The sequence below is a fragment of the Protopterus annectens genome, chromosome 5.part1 (assembly GCF_019279795.1).
Source record: "Protopterus annectens isolate FY-2018-M chromosome 5.part1, PAN1.0, whole genome shotgun sequence".
Lineage (NCBI taxonomy): Eukaryota > Metazoa > Chordata > Ceratodontiformes > Protopteridae > Protopterus > Protopterus annectens.
The window spans coordinates 725,801,605-725,821,470 of record NC_056736.1 but is presented as its reverse complement, the minus strand read 5'-3'; the positions used below and the strand labels follow the sequence as shown (position 1 = coordinate 725,821,470).

Below are 19,866 nucleotides of genomic sequence, written 5' to 3'. Positions count from 1 at the left end.
GGTGTATTCAATGTTGCAGTCCTGGTTACCCTCCCTCCATCCTCCTTTCTTTCCTTTCCTTTCTAAGGGACATATTGGTATTTACTTTCTGCTGGTGGGGTTCTTCCACCAGAACCTAGGTCTTACTTGGGGGCTGCTGACAGGTTAGGGCAAGAAAAACTGATGTAATGGCGTTGGCTGCCTTATTTTATACTACTGACGACCTGACCTCAGTCCTGATGCAGAAATACTAAGCCTCTGGTATTCGGGCCAGCCGAGGGCTACCCTGGCAGGGATAACCCAAATCTGATGACTGCAACAGTGAATACACTCTAACATCTACATTTATGGTAAGTGTACACAACTGTACTTTGCCGGTTATGTGCCCTCTTTAATGGGAGAACCATTCACCGTAGAGACAGTTGTTTTCGTGTTCCATCTTCACATTCTGAAATGGTGTCCGTCAGCCAACAATCCGTGGACATTCCAAAAAAATGCAGAGATAAAGATAGAGACAGACCACACAAGGCTAAGTCACACAAGAAAATGGAAAAGGTTTTCAAATTAGTGGCAACAACATAACTAGCACTCATTCAGGGCTTGTGTTTTTCTGATTTTGCAATATTTGTGTGAATTACTTACCTATGGCCTCAAAGTTCATTTGTCGACTATGTCAGCATGTCTCCTTCTGTAGCTCTCTCTTTCAGTGCATTCTCATGGCATAATGTTTTTGCAAGGGGTATTACATAAAGCCCATCAAGAAAACTAGTAGCTTCTCCTTAGGATATAAGTTTTGTGTTTGAGAAGCTAACACTTTCTTCATTTGAGCCAGTTCATCTGGCTGATGACATTTTTAACACGGAAAACAATTTTTTTGTTCTGACTTCTGCAAGAATATTATTTGAATTGCAAGCACTAGGGTGGATCAACTTTAATCTCATTTTACATAAAGTGTTTTTGAGAACTAATCTTTTTTATGCCTAAAGTGTTATCCAAGATTACTGTAAGTCAAACTATCTATCCCCGTGTTCTTTCCTGAACCCAAAACTTAGGGATAAAGAATACTTCATACTTGGAATGTCCATAGACCACTCTGGTACTATCTTGACAGAATAAAATCTTTCAGAATTTCGGATCAGTGCATTATTTGTGAAGATAAAAAGAAGGAACAACCTGTGTCAAAGCAGACTGTTGCTAAATGGTTGTCTCAGGCTATTACATTTTATAATTCCAACCACAGCTAAATTGTTCCAGGCAGGGTCAAGGCATACTCTGTCAGGGCCTTGGCTTCATATATGTCCTTTTGGAAAGTATTAGTCTTGAAGTATTCTAGAAGGAGCAACTCGGTCCTCTGTACATACATTTACAAAGCACTACACGCTAGAGTCCTTTAGGTCTAGGTCAGGCTTTGCTAGGATCATTCTTCAGGGGCTCATGGACACACCTCCCAACTATTCTAAGTTATGGTAATCCGCCCAAATAGCTGAGGCTACTGCAGCAGCAATCAATATGATGAACATAGTACAGTTATGTAAGTAAACTTACCATAACAGTAGATATTCAGATGATCACTGCTGTAGAAGATGCTCTACCCACTTTGTTTTTTGGGTATTTTTAATGTCTTCTCATGGCTTGGCCTCTGAATCTCAGTTGGCATGAAATCTCTGAAGGGCTTGGCGCCCAAACCTATGTTTTAGTCAGTTCAGCTTGAGCTGTCTAACAGTTTGAGTATCTGGAAGGTGCCCTGAAGTTTTGGAAGCTGGCTGACTGTTATATTCTTACAAAGATATAACCCACACAGCTCAGGCTATTACAGCAGTGATCATTCACACTTCTGCTGCTATACCAAGTTTGCTTATACAAATGTACTTTTTTAGGAGCCTACTCGTACTTTGCATATCAGAAGTCCCCATCCTGCAGACCTTTTTATGAAGAAATTGTTTTGAGTAGTAGGTGATTGAGCTATACTAATGTTGGTGCTTGGTGTGAAAACTTTATTGTGGTCATTTAGGATTTGCGGGAACGTAAATGATGGCAAAGAACAGAGTTTGAAGGATATGAAACACAGGTTCATAGGTAAGTACTGTTCTAGTTGCCCTTGTGGGCTGTTTAAGCCAAGCCAATTTTCCTCTCTTTGTGGTCACATCTATTCCATTTGGTTCCAAAGGACACAACAATGAATCTTTTGGCACTTGGTTTTAGTCCATGATTTTGACATCAGTTATTTATTTGGGACACACCTTTCCTGCAGGATGGCTTGGGGATTTAGTGACTGCTCCTAGCTTGCAGTCATCTGTAAACTTAGTCAGCCTGAGCCCTTTGGTATTAGTTTTTACTTCAGAAAAGTAGATGCCAAACAAGAGAAGTCCCACTACAGAAGTCTGATGACTTCACGGGTGACTGGTCTCTCTGTGAAGGTAACTTCCCCTGTTTTGCTTTCATGCATCCTATCTGTGAGCCAATTGGCAATCCATTGGGTGACATAGGGGGTTATTTGCAGTTTATTTAGGTATTACCTGAGTGGGAAACTGTATCAAAAGCCCTGGGCAGGTCGAAGTATGTGGAGTACACTGCTTTGCCCTTATCCACTGCCCAGGTGACCCCCTCAAGAAATCCACCAAGTTGAGTAAGCATGACCTGCCCTTGACAAATCCAAAGCGAGATCTAGAGGTCTAGTGACTGGAGGTTTCCCATGCCCTGATTTGTCAGTTTCACGATGTCTTTTCATGGCCTTTGCATATTAGGCCAGTCAGACCCATGGGTCTGTAATTGCCTGGGTATGTGGAGGGTCCTCCCCATGCAGGGGAATAACTGTAGCTGCTTTCCATTTGCTTGGCACAAAACCTGTATGGAGGCTGAGATTGAACAGTGTTGTTAGGGGTATGGCTAAATCATGCTTCATGCTATTTAAGATGCACCCAGAGGTATCATCAGGACCCATCAATGAAGTATTTTTAGCTTTTGATAGCACTTTCAGAACTTGGTCTTGTATGGCAGCTGAAGGCAAACCAGTTTCAGGCATATGTTGACATTAAGTCAAAATTCTGTGACTGGTTCAATTGATGTACAGATCTGCCAGTTCAACCCACCTACCTGTATCTCCAGTTTTTCTGACTGGTATGATGCTTTTGTTCCAGAAGGCAAGTGTAGCTAAATTTGGTGGAAAGATTGTAAAAAGTCAGTCAGGCCAAAATAGTATACTGTTAAAGGCAACGATGAGGAGAGCTGCTGAGTCAGATCCTGCATCAGTTTGAAGTATAGTGAATGGCTCATCAGGTGATAGGTTCACAGATTCACAGGTTAGCTGCTGAGTCGGATCCTGCTTCAATTTGAAGTATAGTGAATGGCTCATCAGATGATAGGTTTACAGATTCACAGGTTCACAGGTTCACAGATTCACAGGTTCACAGGAGAGTTGCTGAGTCAGATCCTGCTTCAGTTAGAAGTATAGTGAATGGCTCATCAGGTGATAGCCCAGAGCATTTTTCCAGCTAATGAAGGAGATGCACATTGACTTCCATTTATTTTTAATGAGATGTCACTTAGGTGTGATCACACTGTAGAGATTGTGTAAGTGGCTGAGCTTCTAACCGTGTTGACAGGTCATGCCTGCTTGGAGTCTATTTTTATTTAAGCTTGTGTGTACAGGAGCCTAGCACTACATAAAAATGGGGGAAATGTCTGACTAGTAGGGAGAGCTGATATAAACAGCTGAGTAGAGATCATGTGAGATGCATTTCTGAAGGAAGTCTTAAGAGTCTGCATAGTTTGAGATGATATGTGTTTACAATAACACCCACTTTTTTATTTCATCATTTAAAAACTATTCAGCCAGCTGCTAAGAGCCTCTGGTGATTTAACTTAAGTCTAAAGAATTAAGGCATTGTGTAGTCCTGGGTTTGATTCTGCTGTCATTTTATTTTCATCTACTCTTTGACTCTTAAGTCACTTAATCAGACAGTACTTTCAGGCTATCCCTGAGAAAGAGGTACTTGTGCCTCTTGAGTTTTACCTTGTTAACCAATAAAAAGTACATAAATGATTAGGCATAATGGGAGAGAGGGGCTAAGACAGAGTGAGTGTTAAGCAGCATCCATCACCTCAGAGCTTAGGAAGATGAGGTGATTACCCAGGGTGAAAGCTTTGGATTCTTATAGGTTCATACTAGGCTATCTGCCCTAGGGCATTTATAAGCCTAGCCAGAGTGTGTTTGGCTTTCGCCACCCATTTTAAATTAATTTTGCTATGCCCTTTTTCGAGGTTAGTATACTGTGCCTCTGTCTAATAGTGACACAGAAGTGATACCCGGGGTAAACCTACGATCTCCCATCCACTCATCAAGATTCCTCTTGAAGAGAGTCAATGAGGGACTCTGCCTAACCTGGACTGGGATTTTATTCCAGAGTGAAGGGAGCCTCTGGGTTATGAATCTATCCCTCTAGCATGTCCTATTTATTTCAGTGCTGAGGTTCAAGTCTCTCGAGCGCGTAGCAGTGGAGCGCTGTGCATCTTTTAGTTTAAGCACTTGGGCTTCAGACCAGTTGTTTTACATTAGGAAGGTTTGTGGTCTGCACTGTGGTGGCAGGACAGGTAGCTTACATCCTTCTAAGTTGGGAACTGCTGATTGAGGGCTCAGTGTCTGTTATTCTAAAAGTGTATTAATTCTGTTTTAAGCACTTGGGCTTCGGGCCAGTTATTTTACATTAAAAGGGTTCGTGGTCTGCACTCTTGTGGGAGGAGAGGCTGGACTCTGCCCTTCTAGCTGAGAATTTCTCGTTAAAGGCTTATAGTGCCTGCATATCTAAACTGCTTCTTACTGAAATTGGTACACCTTGTTTGCTGTAGCATAGACTAGATCCAGGCCTGCTGAATCTAGCTTTGTTTGTATAACTTGAGCACTAATCCAGACATTCTTTAAAGTATTCAATTGTATTTATTACTGCTTGGTAGTAACTTGATTAAAGTGTAGCTATCATTCTAAGTCTTTTGGATTAAGCACTTGGGCTTCAGACCAGTTGTTTTACATTAGGAAGGTTTGTGGCCTGCACTGTAGTGGCAGGACAGGTAGCTTACATCCTTCTAAGTTGTGAACTGCTGACTGAGGGCTCAGTGTCTGTTATTCTAAAAGTGTATTAATTCTGGTTTAAGCACTTGGGCTTCACGCCAGTTATTTTACATTAAGAAGGTTCGTGGTCTGCACTCTTGTGGGAGGAGAGGCTGGACTCTGCCCTTCTGAGCTGGGAATTTCTGGTTAAAGGCTTATAGTGCCTGCATATTTGAACTGTTTCTTACTGAAATTGGTACACCTTGTTTGCTGTAGCTTAGACTAGATCCAGGCCTGCTGAATCTAGCTTTATTTGTATGCTTGTTGTTTGTTTGCTTATTTCCCCTGAAACGCTAATTCCACCTAAAATGCGGCTTTTCAGCGCTTCTGTGGATCCCTAGTGATATCTGCATTGCTTACTGTACTTATTTCCTTGTTTCACTTGAAAGAAAGTTACTGTTTGTCGTTTTTGCATTTAAGTTACCTGTAACACATTGCATTTAAGTTACCTGGCACTTGCACACTAAAGCAATTATATGTCAGTACTAAAATATTAAAAGCACTACACCCTCACAAACTCCCCTTGAGTACCTTGTTCCCCATTGGCCCTTTTTTTTCAATTATAAAGGAATTCCCAATACTATTCTAGCATGTCCAAAGGTCAGTTGTCAATCTCCTCTCCGGTCCAGCTGGTGAATCTGGGAATCTTGAGGCAATGTTACAACTGCCTCATGTACACAGACAACCCTCTCCTCCTCCCAACAAATTCCAACACACATGAGAGATGCAACCATATAGCCATACTGGAGGCTAAGCTCTCTCAACTCAGTACTGGCATAACCAGTCAGGAGGAGAAGGAAACCACACTCACTACAATTCCAGTCTCACATAGACCTACCATGACAGCAAACCAAACACATAAACACTGGTTTCTGGTTAAAGGCTTATAGTGCCTGCATATTTGAACTGCTTCTTACTGAAATTGGTGCACCTTGTTTGCTGTAGCATAGATTAGATCCAGGCCTGCTGATCCTTTTCCCAAAGTATTGCATCATCGCTCTCTGCATTGAACCAGGTTACTGTGACGAAAGGAGTTTATATTTAGAAGTCAGACTAGACCATTTTAACAGTGTTCTTGTTCAGGTAGGTATTCGATATTGGGAGTAGTTCTTGGCTTCATTTATATCTCTTTAGAGTGATAGGACTAACTTTTGTGAACTTCCTTGTAGAGCACGTGTAAGGAATGAATAGTTTCAATGAGGCAAATTGAGTCATAACTATTTCTCTTATTTTTCTTTTCTTTTAAATTGTATTCTTTAAACTCTCCTGGGCTGAGTCTGAAAATGGTCCAACTGAATCAGTGCTTTACCCAGTTTAACAAAAAATAGAACTACTGCGCTTAGAAATTTGAGAGAAGCCATCGATATGGACTCATTTTAATACAAAACACTTGGTGCATTTTTGATTTCATCACACTGAATTAGAGTATATGACCTAACAGTGGAGTCCTTTCTCAGGGGCTTGTAGCTCAATTGGGCTTTCTTCTCCAGTAATCAGAATTCCTCATAGTTTTTTCCCTCTTGTAAGCTGCAGTGCTTGAGTGTGCTAGCATTGGATGTTAAGTTGTCAATCTCGCCTTCATTCTTGCTTGATGGGTTCGGAGCCGATCCTCGGCTCCGACTCGGCACTTGCTTTAGCTCGAGAACTCCTTTTACCAGCTCGAGGCAGCCCCATATCCCATGATGCAAGGCAGTAAGTACCCAGATCTCGTTTGCCGCTTCGCTTAGGAGGTCTTCTTTTTGCCAGCTCCTGGTAAGTTGTTCACTTTTGTGAGTTTAAGCCCCTTTAGTCAAAAAAACTTTATATATATATATAGTTTTAACTCTAGTTTATATCCTTTCTGACAGAAATTTCCTGTCTCCGTTAAGTTTTAGTTAGTCTATCTTAAAACCCTATCCCATCCCCCCCCTGTTAGGGTGTGTGTATTGGTTATACAATACCTTTTGGTATTTTAGTTAATTTTGACTGGTGTGTGTGTGTGTGTTTTTCGGCACCATGTCAAAGGAGAGGGTCTCAGGTTTTAAGAAGTGTGACTCGTGCTGTCAGAAGATGTCTCTGGCAGACGGTCACACTTCTTGCCTGTATTGTCTGGGCCCTCTTCACCTGCAGGACTCCTGTGCTATTTGTCACTCCTTCAGCCAGAGAGTCCTGCAGGAGAGACATAACAAACTGGTTCTTAGGGGCCTTCTTAAGCCGGAGGGCTCTCCGGCTAAGTCGGCTCCATCAAAACCAGCAAGAGTTTCCAAGGCCCAGGCTTCTGTTCCTAAGCCTGCGGCCTCGGCTCCGACTGCATTGAGTCGAGATCGGCTCCGCTGGAGCCGATTCTGGCTTTACAGCACTCTGCACCGATGGCTATCGGTGCCGAACCTTTTGACCACCGATGTCGGCTCTGATCGGCTCCGACACCCATGTGGCACAGGCATCGGTGTCGGCCCGATCGGCTCCGACACCGTTACTTTGGGCTGTATCGGCTCGCTGGAGCCGATACATCGAGACGCTCTGTCGGCTCCGAAGTCGGCTCCGACAGGATCTGTAGTATCGGCTCCGATGGCTCATTCCAGGAAGAGGTCGAGGTCTCCTTCCTTGGAGCCGATACTTTCGGCCCGCCGCCTTCTATCGAACGGAGCCATCGGAGCCGATCTTCAAGGTCATCCAGGTTGTCAGATCATGACCTAGAGAGAGTGGTCAGTAGATTACTCAAGTCACAGGTACTGGCCCAAATGTTACACAGTCCATCTCAGCAGACGACTGTTGGTCCACACCCCGTTACAGTTCCTCCTTCAACTCTACCCCAGAGTTTGGAGTTGGAGTCTTCGGCATGGTTACTGCTACGGCTGGAGGACGGATACCCCCTTCTGTTCCTTCAGCCTCTACTCTTATCTCCTCTTCCTTAGAGGGATTCGGTGGTCGGGCTTCCATGGTCTCCTCCGAGGTGAGTGGCATCGGACCCTTGTCCAAGACCGCTCTTCCCCTTGGAGCCTCGGCCTTGGTGAGCTCGGCTCCGACATCTGCCTCGGAGACTTCCCTTTCGGTGGTCCCTGGAGTTCCTAGCTCTTCTGAGTGGGTTCTCTCGGACCTTCCTGGGAGGGGGGCATTCGAGGTAATGAAGAGTGTACTGGCCACTGGTATCAGTCAGCAGTCTGTTCCGTAGCTCCTCCCTCTATGGTACCTGTTGACATCTCTGCCACTTCTCTTGCTACAGGACCCAGAGATCCTCCGCCTCAGGTTTCCCCATTGGGAATTTCCCCCTCTTCCGAGGATTCTCCTGATGTTTCGGGAGATCCTCCTAGGAAGAGGACTTGTAAGAGGAAGCATGTAGACTCCCCTGAGTCTGTCACTGGATACTGACTTTGATGAGTCAGAGGGATCCCCTAGATCCCCTCTGAGGATGTCTCCTTCTCAGACATCCTAGAACTTCTGAAACAGAGGGAAACTGGCCCACCAACAATCCCTCTGAGGATGAGTCAGTATACCTAGAGGCGTTTGGATCTCGGCCCTCCACCTCCTGGGTGTCTCCGCCTTCGACCCCTTATGCAGGTTATTGCACGAAGGCGTGGGCAGCTCCTGACTCTGTAGAGCCAGTCCCTAGGAGGCCTTCTAAATTTATCACTGCCCCTAGTGACAAACAATTCCTTACCAAGGGTGTCCCCGCTGATGCCATGGTGGTGGCTGCCAAAAAGGGAACTTGCAGATCCTTCCGTGCCGCCCATCCTCCTAATAAGGACTCTAGGACCATGGATAGGTACGGCAAGCGGATGTTTTCCTCAGCGACCTTTGCTATGCTCGCTGAATTATCTTTGTCACTTCACCAGACTCCAGAGAGATATCCTGAAGGAGCTGGGAGAAGTAGTTCAGGATCCTACAGCTGCAGGGGCTCAAGAAAATTGCTTCAGCTAGGAACCCTCAATTCCATTGCTAACTCCTCCATGCGGCTAATATCTTATGCTGCGGATGGAGTAGAGCCGCAGGCACAGGTGTGGCTCTTAGACGCCAAGCCTGGATGCGGCTATGTGATTTTATGGATCCCTTTAAGGCGCCCTTCACAAATTCTCCCTTTGATGGGTCAGCTTTGTTTGGCCCTCAGGTGAAGGAGACCTTGACCAGGTGTGAGCAGGACGGCAAGACTCTTTCTGCTGTTGGAGTCCGTTTTCCACCCCTTCTAGGCCTTATCCCAAAGGACAGAAGGGTGGGAAGATGTGGTTCCGTGAATCCCAAGGAGTCACTGATTCACGTGGTCAGTTTACCCCTAGAGGCAGAGGGGTAACAACAACAGACGCCGCTCTAGAGGCAGAGGGGTCCAAGAACCAGGGAAACAGGGAGCCTCTCTCTGATAAGCCCTTTCAACATCCCTGAGGTGTTGCCCAGCTGTCCCTCCTTGGAGGCAGTCGGGGGAAGATTATCACTGTACCCAGAAGCCTGGCATTCCCTCACTCAAGACAGATGGGTACAGTCGATCATATCCAAGGGTTACATAATTCCTTTCGAGGAAAGTCCCTTCCAGATGTACCACCCGGTCTAAGGGAGATTGCAGAGTTAGAAATCGAAAAACTACTGCAAAAGAGCCATTCAGCCAGTTACAATAGACCATTCAGAGCCCGGAATCTACTCAAGGTTCTTTTTGGTCCCCAAAAAGACGGGAGACTGGAGACCAATATTGGATCTCAGCAGACTCAACAAGTCTGTCAGGAAGACAAGATTCCGAATGGTCACTCTTCAGTCAATTCTGCCCTTCTTACAGAAGGACAACTGGATGTGCTCAATAGATCTTCAGGATGCGTACTATCACATCAAAATTCACAGACGCCCCAGGAGATTTCTCCGCCGGCTGGGGTCCAGTCACTTCCAGTTTAGAGCCCTGCCCTTTGGTCTCACTGCAGCCCCCAGAGTGTTCACCAAGTGCATGGCAGTGGTCCCAGCTCACCTGAGACGCCAAGGATTCCAGGTGTTTCCGATCTCGACGACTGGCTCCTGTCAGCCACCACCAGGCATCAGCTTATACAAGCCAGGGATTACACAATAGACCTTTGTTCTCATTTAGGCATCTCAATCAACTTCAAAAGTCATCCTTATCGCCCTGCCAGTCTATTACCTTCATAGGCAAACTTAAACACTGTTCGGATGTCAGCTACCCCTACAGAACAAAGAGTTTCAGACATTCAAACTCATGTCAGGATCATTCTGGCCAGCAAGAAAGTACAGGCCAGAATGGTACTAAAGGTATTAGGTCTCATGGCTGCGGCCATTACTCTTCTTCCTTGGCTCGATTCTACATGCGCCTCTTCAGTGAATGCTGTTCACACAGTGGTCATACCAGCAACTCCCAATGCGTCACCAGATTCTGGTGACACAGACATGCAAACAGCATCTTGCTTGGTGGATCACATCGTCTCAGGTTCACCAAGGCAGGTGCTTTGTACCCCTGTCCCCGATAGCCACTGTCACCACGGATGCCTCCCTGATCGGGTGGGGGGGGTCATTATCAGGGCAGGATGGTTCATGGGACGTGGCAACCGCTCGAGTACCATCTGCACATAAATGTCCTGGAGATGAGAGCAGTGCTTTTAACGTTGCAAGCCCTCAACGACTTTCTTCCCGTAGGGACAATTGCAGTCCACACAGACAACATGTCTGTAGTGTGGTATATCAACAAACAGGGCGGAACCAAGTCCTACCCCTTGTGTCGAGAAGCGCTCAGACTTTGGCAATGGGCGATCTCCTCTCATCGGTTTCTGGTAGCAACGCATATCCCTGGGAAAACCAACATCATAGCGGACAGATTGAGCAGAGCTATCCTCATGCCTCACGAGTGGTCTCTCAAGCAATCTATAGCGGAAGAGATTTTTCTGGAATGGGGTCGCCATGTTGCGATCTTTTGCTACTCCCCAAAACAGCAAATGTCCAGACTTCTTCAGCCTCTTCCTCTATCAGGCCATCCCCAGAGACGCTCTGACCCAGGATTGGCCCCAGGGACTTCTTTATGCCTTCCTCCATTTCCTCTGATCCCTCAGGTGATCCAGAAAGCTACCGCTTTGAGAGCCAAATTGATTCTCATTGCCCTTACTGGCCTCGACAAGTTTGGTTCCCGTTCCTCCATCATCACCTTTTGGTGCAGCCGTGGCATCTGGACCCAGTGCCAGATCTACTGATTCACCAATCTGGTCAGCTGCACCGGTCAATCCCTTCTCTCAACCTCACAGCATGGTTGCTCCACTTCCTTCCTTAGCCAGGCTTCCTTTGATCTCTAACCCAGTTAGAGACATCATAGTAGCTTCACTAAAATCCTCTACCAGGAGGATTTACACAAGCAAATGGAAACGTTTCTCTTATTGGGCTAAGGCCCAAAATATACTGCCCCTGTTCAGGCAGTTTTGGACTTCTTAGCAGAGATTTTTCATGCAGGCTCCTCTTCTTCCACAGTCAGAGTTCAATTGGCTGCTATTTCTAATTTTCATGTCGGGATAGCAGATCATAATATTATGTCCCATAGGCTCTGCAGGGCCTTCTTGAAAGGAATTTTCCTACTAAAGCCTTCAATCAGGAATCCTCCTCCTCAGTGGGATCTAAATTTAGTGCTGACATCCTTGATTCTTCCCCCTTTCGAGCCAGCTGTTTCTTGTTCCCTGAAATATCTTTCTTGGAAAACTTTATTCCTAGTGGCTATTACATCTGCCAGGAGGGTATCTGAACTTCATGCTCTTTCGGTTCGACCCCCCTATTTGATTTTTCACAAAGACAGAGTATCTTTGAGAACTAATCCATCCTTTTTACCTAAAGTCGCTTCAAAGAACAATCTGAATCAATCCATTGATCTCCCTGTATTTTTCCCTAACTATTCAGATAGAGCTGAACAAAAGCTACAATGTTAAGTTGTCAATCTCGCCTTCATTCTTGCTTGATGGGTTCGGAGCCGATCCCTCAGCTCCGACTCGGCACTTGCTTTAGCTCGAGAACTCCTTTTACCAGCTCGAGGCAGCCCCATATCCCATGATGCAAGGCAGGAAGTACCCAGATCTCGTTTGCCGCTTCGCTTGGGAGGTCTTCTCTTTACCAGCTCCTGGTAAGTAATTCACATTTGTGACTTTTAAGCCCCTTTTTAGTTAAAAACTATTTGTTTTGATAGTTTAACTTTAAATTTAACTTTTCTGACAGAAATCCCTGTCTCTCTTAATTTTTTAGTCAGTTAATTTCCTATCCCATCCCCTGTTAGGTGTGTGTGTTGGTATTTTTACTAAATACCTTTTGGTATTAGTTTAATTTAATTGGACTGGTGTGTGTGTGTTTTGTTAGGCACCATGTCTAAAGAGAGGGTTTCAGGTTTTAAGAAGTGTGACTCGTGCTGTCAGAAAATGTCTCTGACAGACGGTCACACTTCTTGCCTGTACTGTTTGGGCCCTCTTCACCTGCAGGACTCCTGTGCTATTTGTCACCCTTCAGCCAGAGAGTCCTGCAGGAGAGACGGAATAATTTGATTCTCAGGGTCTTCTGGCCGGAGGGCTCTCCGCCAAGTGGCCCACAAAATCAACTAAATCTGCCAAGACCCAGGCTTCTGTTTCTAAGCCTGTGGCCTCGGCCCGACTCGAGATCGGCCCGCTGGAGCCGATTCTGGATCCACTAAGCTGGGCGCCGATGGCTATCGGTGCGAATCTGCTGACCACTGTGGTGTCGGTTCCGACCGGCTCCGACACCCACGCAGAGCATCGGTGGCTCCGATCGGCTCCGACACCCATGTGGCAGGCATCGTGTCGGCCCGATCGGCTCCGACACCGTTACTGTGGCTGTATCGGCTCGGCTGGAGCCGATACATCAGACGCTCTGCCTCCGAGAAATCGTCGTGCCGACAGGATCAGTAATATCGGCTCCGATGACCCATTCCAGGAAGAGGTCGAGGTCTCCTTCCTTGGAGCCGATACTGGCTCCAGCCTCGCCTCTTCTATCGGAACGGAGCCATCGGAGCCGATCTTCGAGGTCATCCAGGTTGTCAGATCATGACCTAGAGAGAGTGGTCAGTAGATTGCTCAAGTCACAGGTACTGGCCCAAATGCTACACAGTCCGTCTCAGCAGACGACTGTTGGTCCACACCCGTTATAGTTCCTCCTTCAACTCTACCCGAGCTTGGAGTTGGAGTCTTGGCATGGTTACTGCTACGGCTGGAGGACGGATACCCCTTCTGTTCCTTCAGCCCCTACTCTTATCTCCTCTTCCTTAGAGGGATTCGTGGTCGGGCTTCCATGGTCTCCTCCGAGGGGTGAGTGGCATCGGACCCTTGTCCAACCCGCTTCCCTTGGAGCCTCGGCCTTGGTGAGCTCGGCTCCGACATCTGCCTCGGAGACTTCCTTCGGTGGCCCTGGAGTTCCTAGCTCTTCGGAGCGGGTCTCTCGGACCTGCCTGGGAGGGAGCATTCGAGGTGATGAAGAGTGTACTGGCCACTGGTATCAGTCAGCAGTCTCTTCCCGTAGCTCCTCCCTCTATTGTACCTGTTGACATCTCTGCCACTTCTCTTGCTACAGGACCCAGAGATCCTCCGCCTCAGGTTTCCCCATTGGGAATTTCCCCTCTTCCGAGGATTCTCCTGATGTTTCGGGAGATCCTCCTAGGAAGAGGACTTGTAAGAGGAAGCATGTAGACTCCCTGAGTCTGTCACTTCGGATACTGACTTTGATGAGTCAGAGGGATCCCCTAGATCCCCTCTGAGGATGTCTCCTTCTCAGACATCCTAGAACTTCTGAAACAGAGGGGAAACTGGCCCACCAACAATCCTCTGAGGATGAGTCAGTATACCTAGAGGCGCTTGGATCTCGGCCCTCCACCTCCTGGGTGTCTCCGCCTCGACCCCTTATGCAGGTTATTGCACAGGCGTGGACAGCTCCTGACTCTGTAGAGCCAGTCCCTAGGAGGCCTTCTAAATTTATAACTGCCCCTAGTGACAAACAATTCCTTACCAAGGGTGTCCCCGCTGATGCCATGGTGGTGGCTGCCACCAAAGAGGAACTTGCACATCCTTCCCTGCCCGTCCATCCTCCTAATAAGGACTCTAGGACCATGGATAGGTACGGCAAGCGGATGTTTTCCTCAGCGACCTTTGCTATGCTCGCTGAATTATTTATGTCACTTCACCAGACTCCAGAGAGATAACCTGAAGGAGCTGGGAGAAGTAGTTCAGGATCCTACAGCTGCAGGGGCTCAAGAAAAGATTGCTTCGCAGCTAGGAACCCTCAATTCCATTGCTAACTCCTCCATGCGGCTAATATCTTATGCTGCGGATGGAGGTAGAGCCGCAGGCACAGGTGTGGCTCTTAGACGCCAAGCCTGGATGCGGCTATGTGATTTTATGGATCCCTTTAAGGCCCCTTCACAAATTCTCCCTTTGATGGGTCAGCTTTGTTTGGCCCTCAGGTGAAGGAGACCTTGACCAGGTGTGAGCAGGACGGCAAGACTCTTTCTGCTGTTGGAGTCCGTTTTCCACCCCTTCTAGGCCTTATCCCAAAGGACAGAAAGGTGGGAAAATGTGGTTCCGTAAATCCCAAGGAGTCACGGATTCACGTGGTCAGTTTACCCCTAGAGGCAGAGGGGTAACAACAACAGACGCCGCCTAGAGGCAGAGGGGTCCAAGAACCAGGGAAACAGGGAGCCTCTCTGATAAGCCCTTTCAGCATCCCTGAGGTGTTGCCCGGCTGTCCCTCCTTGGAGGCAGTCGGGAAGATTATCACTGTACCCAGAAGCCTGGCATTCCCTCACTCAAGACAGATGGGTACAGTCGATCATATCCAAGGGTTACATAATTCCTTTCGAGGAAAGTCCCTTCCCTCAAGTTCCCTTCCAGATGTACCACCCGGTCTAAGGGACATTGCAGAGTTAGAAATCGCAAAACTACTGCAAAAGAGCCATTCAGCCAGTTACAATAGACCATTCAGAGCCCGAATCTACTCAAGGTTCTTTTGGTCCCCAAAAGATGGGAGACTGGAGACCAATATTGGATCTCAGCAGACTCAACAAGTCTGTCAGGAAGACAAGATTCGAATGGTCACTCTTCAGTCAATTCTGCCCTTTTACAGAAGGACAACTGGATGTGCTCAATAGATCTTCAGGATGCGTACTATCACATCAAAATTCACAGACGCTCCAGGAGATTTCTCCGCTCGGCTGGGGTCCAGTCATTTCCAGTTCAGAGCCCTGCCCTTTGGTCTCACTACAGCCCCCAGAGTGTTCACCAAATGCATGGCAGTGGTCACGGCTCACCTGAGACGTCGAGGATTCCAGGTGTTTCCGTATCTCGACGACTGGCTCCTGTCAGCCACCACCAGGCATCAGCTTATACAAGCCAGGGATTACACAATAGACCTTTGTTCTCATTTGGGCATCTCAGTCAACTTCGAAAAGTCATCCTTATCGCCCTGCCAGTCTATTACCTTCATAGGCGCAAACTTAAACACTGTTCAGATGTCAGCTACCCTTACAGAACAAAGAGTTTCAGACATTCAGACTCATGTCAGGATCATTCTGGCCAGCAAGAAAGTACAGGCCAGAATGGTTCTAAAGGTATTAGGTCTCATGGCTGCGGCCATTACTCTTCTTCCCTGGCTCGATTCTACATGCGCCCTTCAGTGGATGCTGTTCACGCAGTGGTCATACCAACAACTCCCAATGCGTCACCAGATTCTGGTGACACAAACATGCAAAGAACATCTTGCTTGGTGGATCACATCGTCTCAGGTTCACCAAGGCAGGTGCTTTGTACCTCCCCCCGATAGCCACTGTCACCACGGATGCCTCCCTGATCGGGTGGGGGTCATTATCAGGGCAGGATGGTTCATGGGGCGTGGCAACTGCTCGAGTACCATCTGCACATAAATGTCCTGGAGATGAGAGCAGTGCTTTTAACGTTGCAAGCCCTCAACGACTTTCTTCCTGTAGGGACAATTGCAGTCCACACAGACAACATGTCTGTAGTTTGGTATATCAACAAACAGGGCGGAACCAAGTCCTACCCCTTGTGTCGAGAAGCGCTCAAACTTTGGCAATGGGCGATCTCCTCTCATCGGTTTCTGGTAGCAACGCATATCCCTGGGAAAACCAACATTATAGCGGACAGATTGAGCAGAGCTATTCTCATGCCTCACGAGTGGTCTCTCAAGCAATCCATAGCAGAAGAGATTTTTCTGGAATGGGGTCGTCCATGTTGCGATCTTTTGCTACTCCCCAAAACAGCAAATGTCCAGACTTCTTCAGCCTCTTGCCTCTATCAGGCCATGGCCCCAGAGACGCTCTGACCCAGGATTGGCCCCAGGGACTTCTTTATGCCTTCCTCCATTTCCTCTGATCCCTCAGGTGATCCAGAAAGCTACCGCTTTGAGAGCCAAATTGATTCTCATTGCCCCTTACTGGCCTCGACAAGTTTGGTTCCGTTCCTCCATCATCACCTTTTGGTGCAGCCGTGGCATCTGGACCCAGTGCCAGATCTACTGATTCACCAATCCGGTCAGCTGCACCGGTCAATACCTTCTCTCAACCTCACAGCATGGTTGCTCCACTTCCTTCCTTAGCCAGGCTTCCTTTGATCTCTAACCCAGTTAGAGATATCATAGTAACTTCACTAAAATCCTCTACCAGGAGGATTTACACAAGCAAATGGAACGTTTCTCTTATTGGGCTAAGGCCCAAAATATTGATCCTTTTACTGCCCCTGTTCAGGCAGTTCTGGACTTCTTAGCAGAGATTTTTCATGCAGGCTCCTCTTCTTCCACAGTCAGAGTTCAGTTGGCTGCTATTTCTAATTTTCATGTCGGGATAGCAGATCATAATATTATGTCCCATAGGCTCTGCAGGGCCTTCTTGAAAGGAATTTTCCTACTAAAGCCTCCAATTAGGAATCCTCCTCCTCAGTGGGATCTAAATTTAGTGCTGACATCCTTGATTCTTCCCCTTCGAGCCAGCTGTTTCTTGTTCCTGAAATATCTTTCTTGGAACACTTTATTCCTAGTGGGTATTACATCTGCCAGGAGGGTGTCTGAACTTCATGCTCTTCGGTTCGACCCTATTTGATTTTTCACAAAGACAGAGTATCTTTGAGAACTAATCCATCCTTTTACCTAAGGTCGCGAAAAACAATCTGAATCAATCTATTGATCTCCTGTATTTTTCCTAACTATTCAGATAGAGCTGAACAAAAGCTACATTATCTTGACGTCCACCGTCAGCTTAGATATTATTTGGACAGAACAAAAAATTTAGAAAATCTGATCAACTTTTTGTTTCCTATGCGGATAATAAAAAGGCCTTCCTGTTTCTAAAGTGACTTTGTCCAGATGGCTTTCTTCGTCATCACTGAAATTTATACGATCAGGGGAAAACAGCTGTGCTCAAAACCTAAAGCACATTCAACTAGGAGTTTAGCTACTTCTACAGCTTTTCAAGCTAGACTGCCTTTGGACACTATTTGTGCAACGCCACTTGGGCCACTCCTCACACTTTTGTTTCCCATTACAAATTGGACTTGGCCTCCAGGGACAGAGCCAGTTTTGGCTCTACAGTCCTCAAGAGTTTGTTCCATTGAGCCACCCAGGATAGAGGTGCTAGGGGCGGTCCCATCAAGCAAGAATGAAGGCGAGATTGACAACTTAACATTAAGAAGTTATGTACCTACCATAACGTTCCATGTTAGTTGTCTTCTCTCGCCTTCTTTCTTGACCCTCCCTCCTTCCCCTGGCCTGGACAGACCTTGTATAAGAAACTATAATGCTAAAGACCATTCAGACCTGGTCCTTTTTCCATTTGTAAGTTTCTTCTTCCTTTGGGAAGTATTGTTTATGCTTGGTGTTATTGCCCTTTTGTCAACAAACGAGATCTGGGTACTTCCTGCCTTGCATCATGGGATATGGGGCTGCCTCGAGCTGGTAAAAGGAGTTCTCGAGCTAAAGCAAGTGCAGTCGAGCCGAGGGATCGGCTCCGAGCCCATCAAGCAAGAAAGAAGGCGAGAGAAGACAACTAACATGGAACGTTATGGTAGGTACATAACTTCTTATTATCTTGACGTCCACCGTCAACTTAGATATTATTTGGATAGAACAAAAAAAATTAGAAAATCCGATCAACTTTTTGTTTCCTATGCGGATAATAAAAAAGGCCTTCCTGTTTCTAAAGTGACTTTGTCCAGATGGCTTTCTTCGGTCATCACTGAAATTTATACACTCAGGGGAAAACAGCTGTGCTCAAAACCTAAAGCACATTCAACTAGGAGTTTAGCTACTTCTACAGCCTTTCAAGCTAGACTTCCTTTGGACACTATTTGTGCCACTTGGGCCACTCACACTTTTGTTTCCCATTACAAATTGGACTTGGCCTCCAGGGACAGAGCCAGTTTTGGCTCTACAGTCCTCAAGAGTTTGTTCCATTGAGCCACCCAGGATAGAGGTGCTAGGGACGCGGTCCCATCAAGCAAGAATGAAGGCGAGAGAAGACAACTAACATGGAACGTTATGGTAGGTACATAACTTCTTATTATTGCTGCTTGCTGTAATGTCACACTGTAACTTTAAAATGTTACCAAGATTCCTGGCACACCAGTTCTTTTTTGCCCCATGGACAGTTAAGATCTCAGTCATGACACGTGGTGGAAGGTTCCTATATTTAATGCCCACCTGTATCATCATTGTCTTTATCGCCTGAGACAAGTGCGTGATGTTAAGCATTTCTATAAGTGTCATTTGTTCTGTCCAACTATGCACAGTGTAGGGAGAAACTCCTGTCCCACTTCACTATGACAATGATGGTAGCAATTGGTACTTTCCTTAAGCAGTGATTGGAGATTGGTAAGAGAATCCCATATGCAATCCCTTGTCCGTACCAGTAGAACTGCTGAAGGAGTATAAAAAAAATCAGAGGATCTGTCAGCAGTCCCTGTTTGAGTTTTAGGTTGAGAATTCTCTGCTAATCAAAATTCTCATTAGAGGATCTGGTCTTGAGGAACATCGTGTCCAGCCAGTCCCCGAAACCCTTCAAATGGAGAGCTAGTCCTCATCTAAGTGAGGCATCCCACCAGAATTTGAACTTCTGCCTCATTTAAGAACTTGAGAGCAAAGGCGGTGCTGCCTTGGCCCCCACTATGGGGTGCATCCCTAGGTTCTTGTGACCCGAATCTCCTGATGATCATCTTGAACCCATGAGCAGCCAGAGTGATCGTAAAGGTTGCTGTTGTAAGTCATCCATTCATAGAATAGGGATACTTGGGACAAGGAAGAAAACCACTAGGTCACTGACTACACACTGACTACACAAGTAAAAAAAAAATTTAATAAGGACTTACAGCCTCGACTCACAGCCTTCCAAGAGTAAAAAACATAAAAACACATTCATTAAATATACACATCAATCATTCAATTAAGGTGCTAATCACTACTTAGAATTAAACCACGTTAATAACACATTCTACCTCTTCACAAAGGAGGCAAAAACACAGCTATTTCCAACTTCCGCCCCATTGCCCTACTCTCTCCAATATCTAAAATTCTAGAAAAATGTGTCCACCACCAACTTTTGCCTTTCTTAACTCAAAATCACCTACTAACACCCACCCAACACGGCTTCCACTCCGGCCACAGCACCATAACTGCCTTACTATCCTTCCTAGAAACAGTCAATCGAGCCCGAGATTCTGGACTTCTAGTATCCACAGTACTGCTAGATCTCTCTAAAGCTTTTGACACCATCTCCCACACACATCTTCTCTTTCATCTCGCCAACCTTAATCTCTCCCCTTCTACTCTATCCTGGTTCTCCAGTTACCTAT

General features: G+C 46.4%; 1 protein-coding gene across 2 annotated transcripts in view; it reads left to right on the top strand.

Annotated features, from left to right (window-relative positions):
- ACER3 (alkaline ceramidase 3) overlaps nucleotides 1–19,866 on the top strand; it is a 1,138,468-nt gene that overhangs the window by 468,387 nt on the left and 650,215 nt on the right. The gene's annotated exons all lie outside the window — the stretch shown is intronic.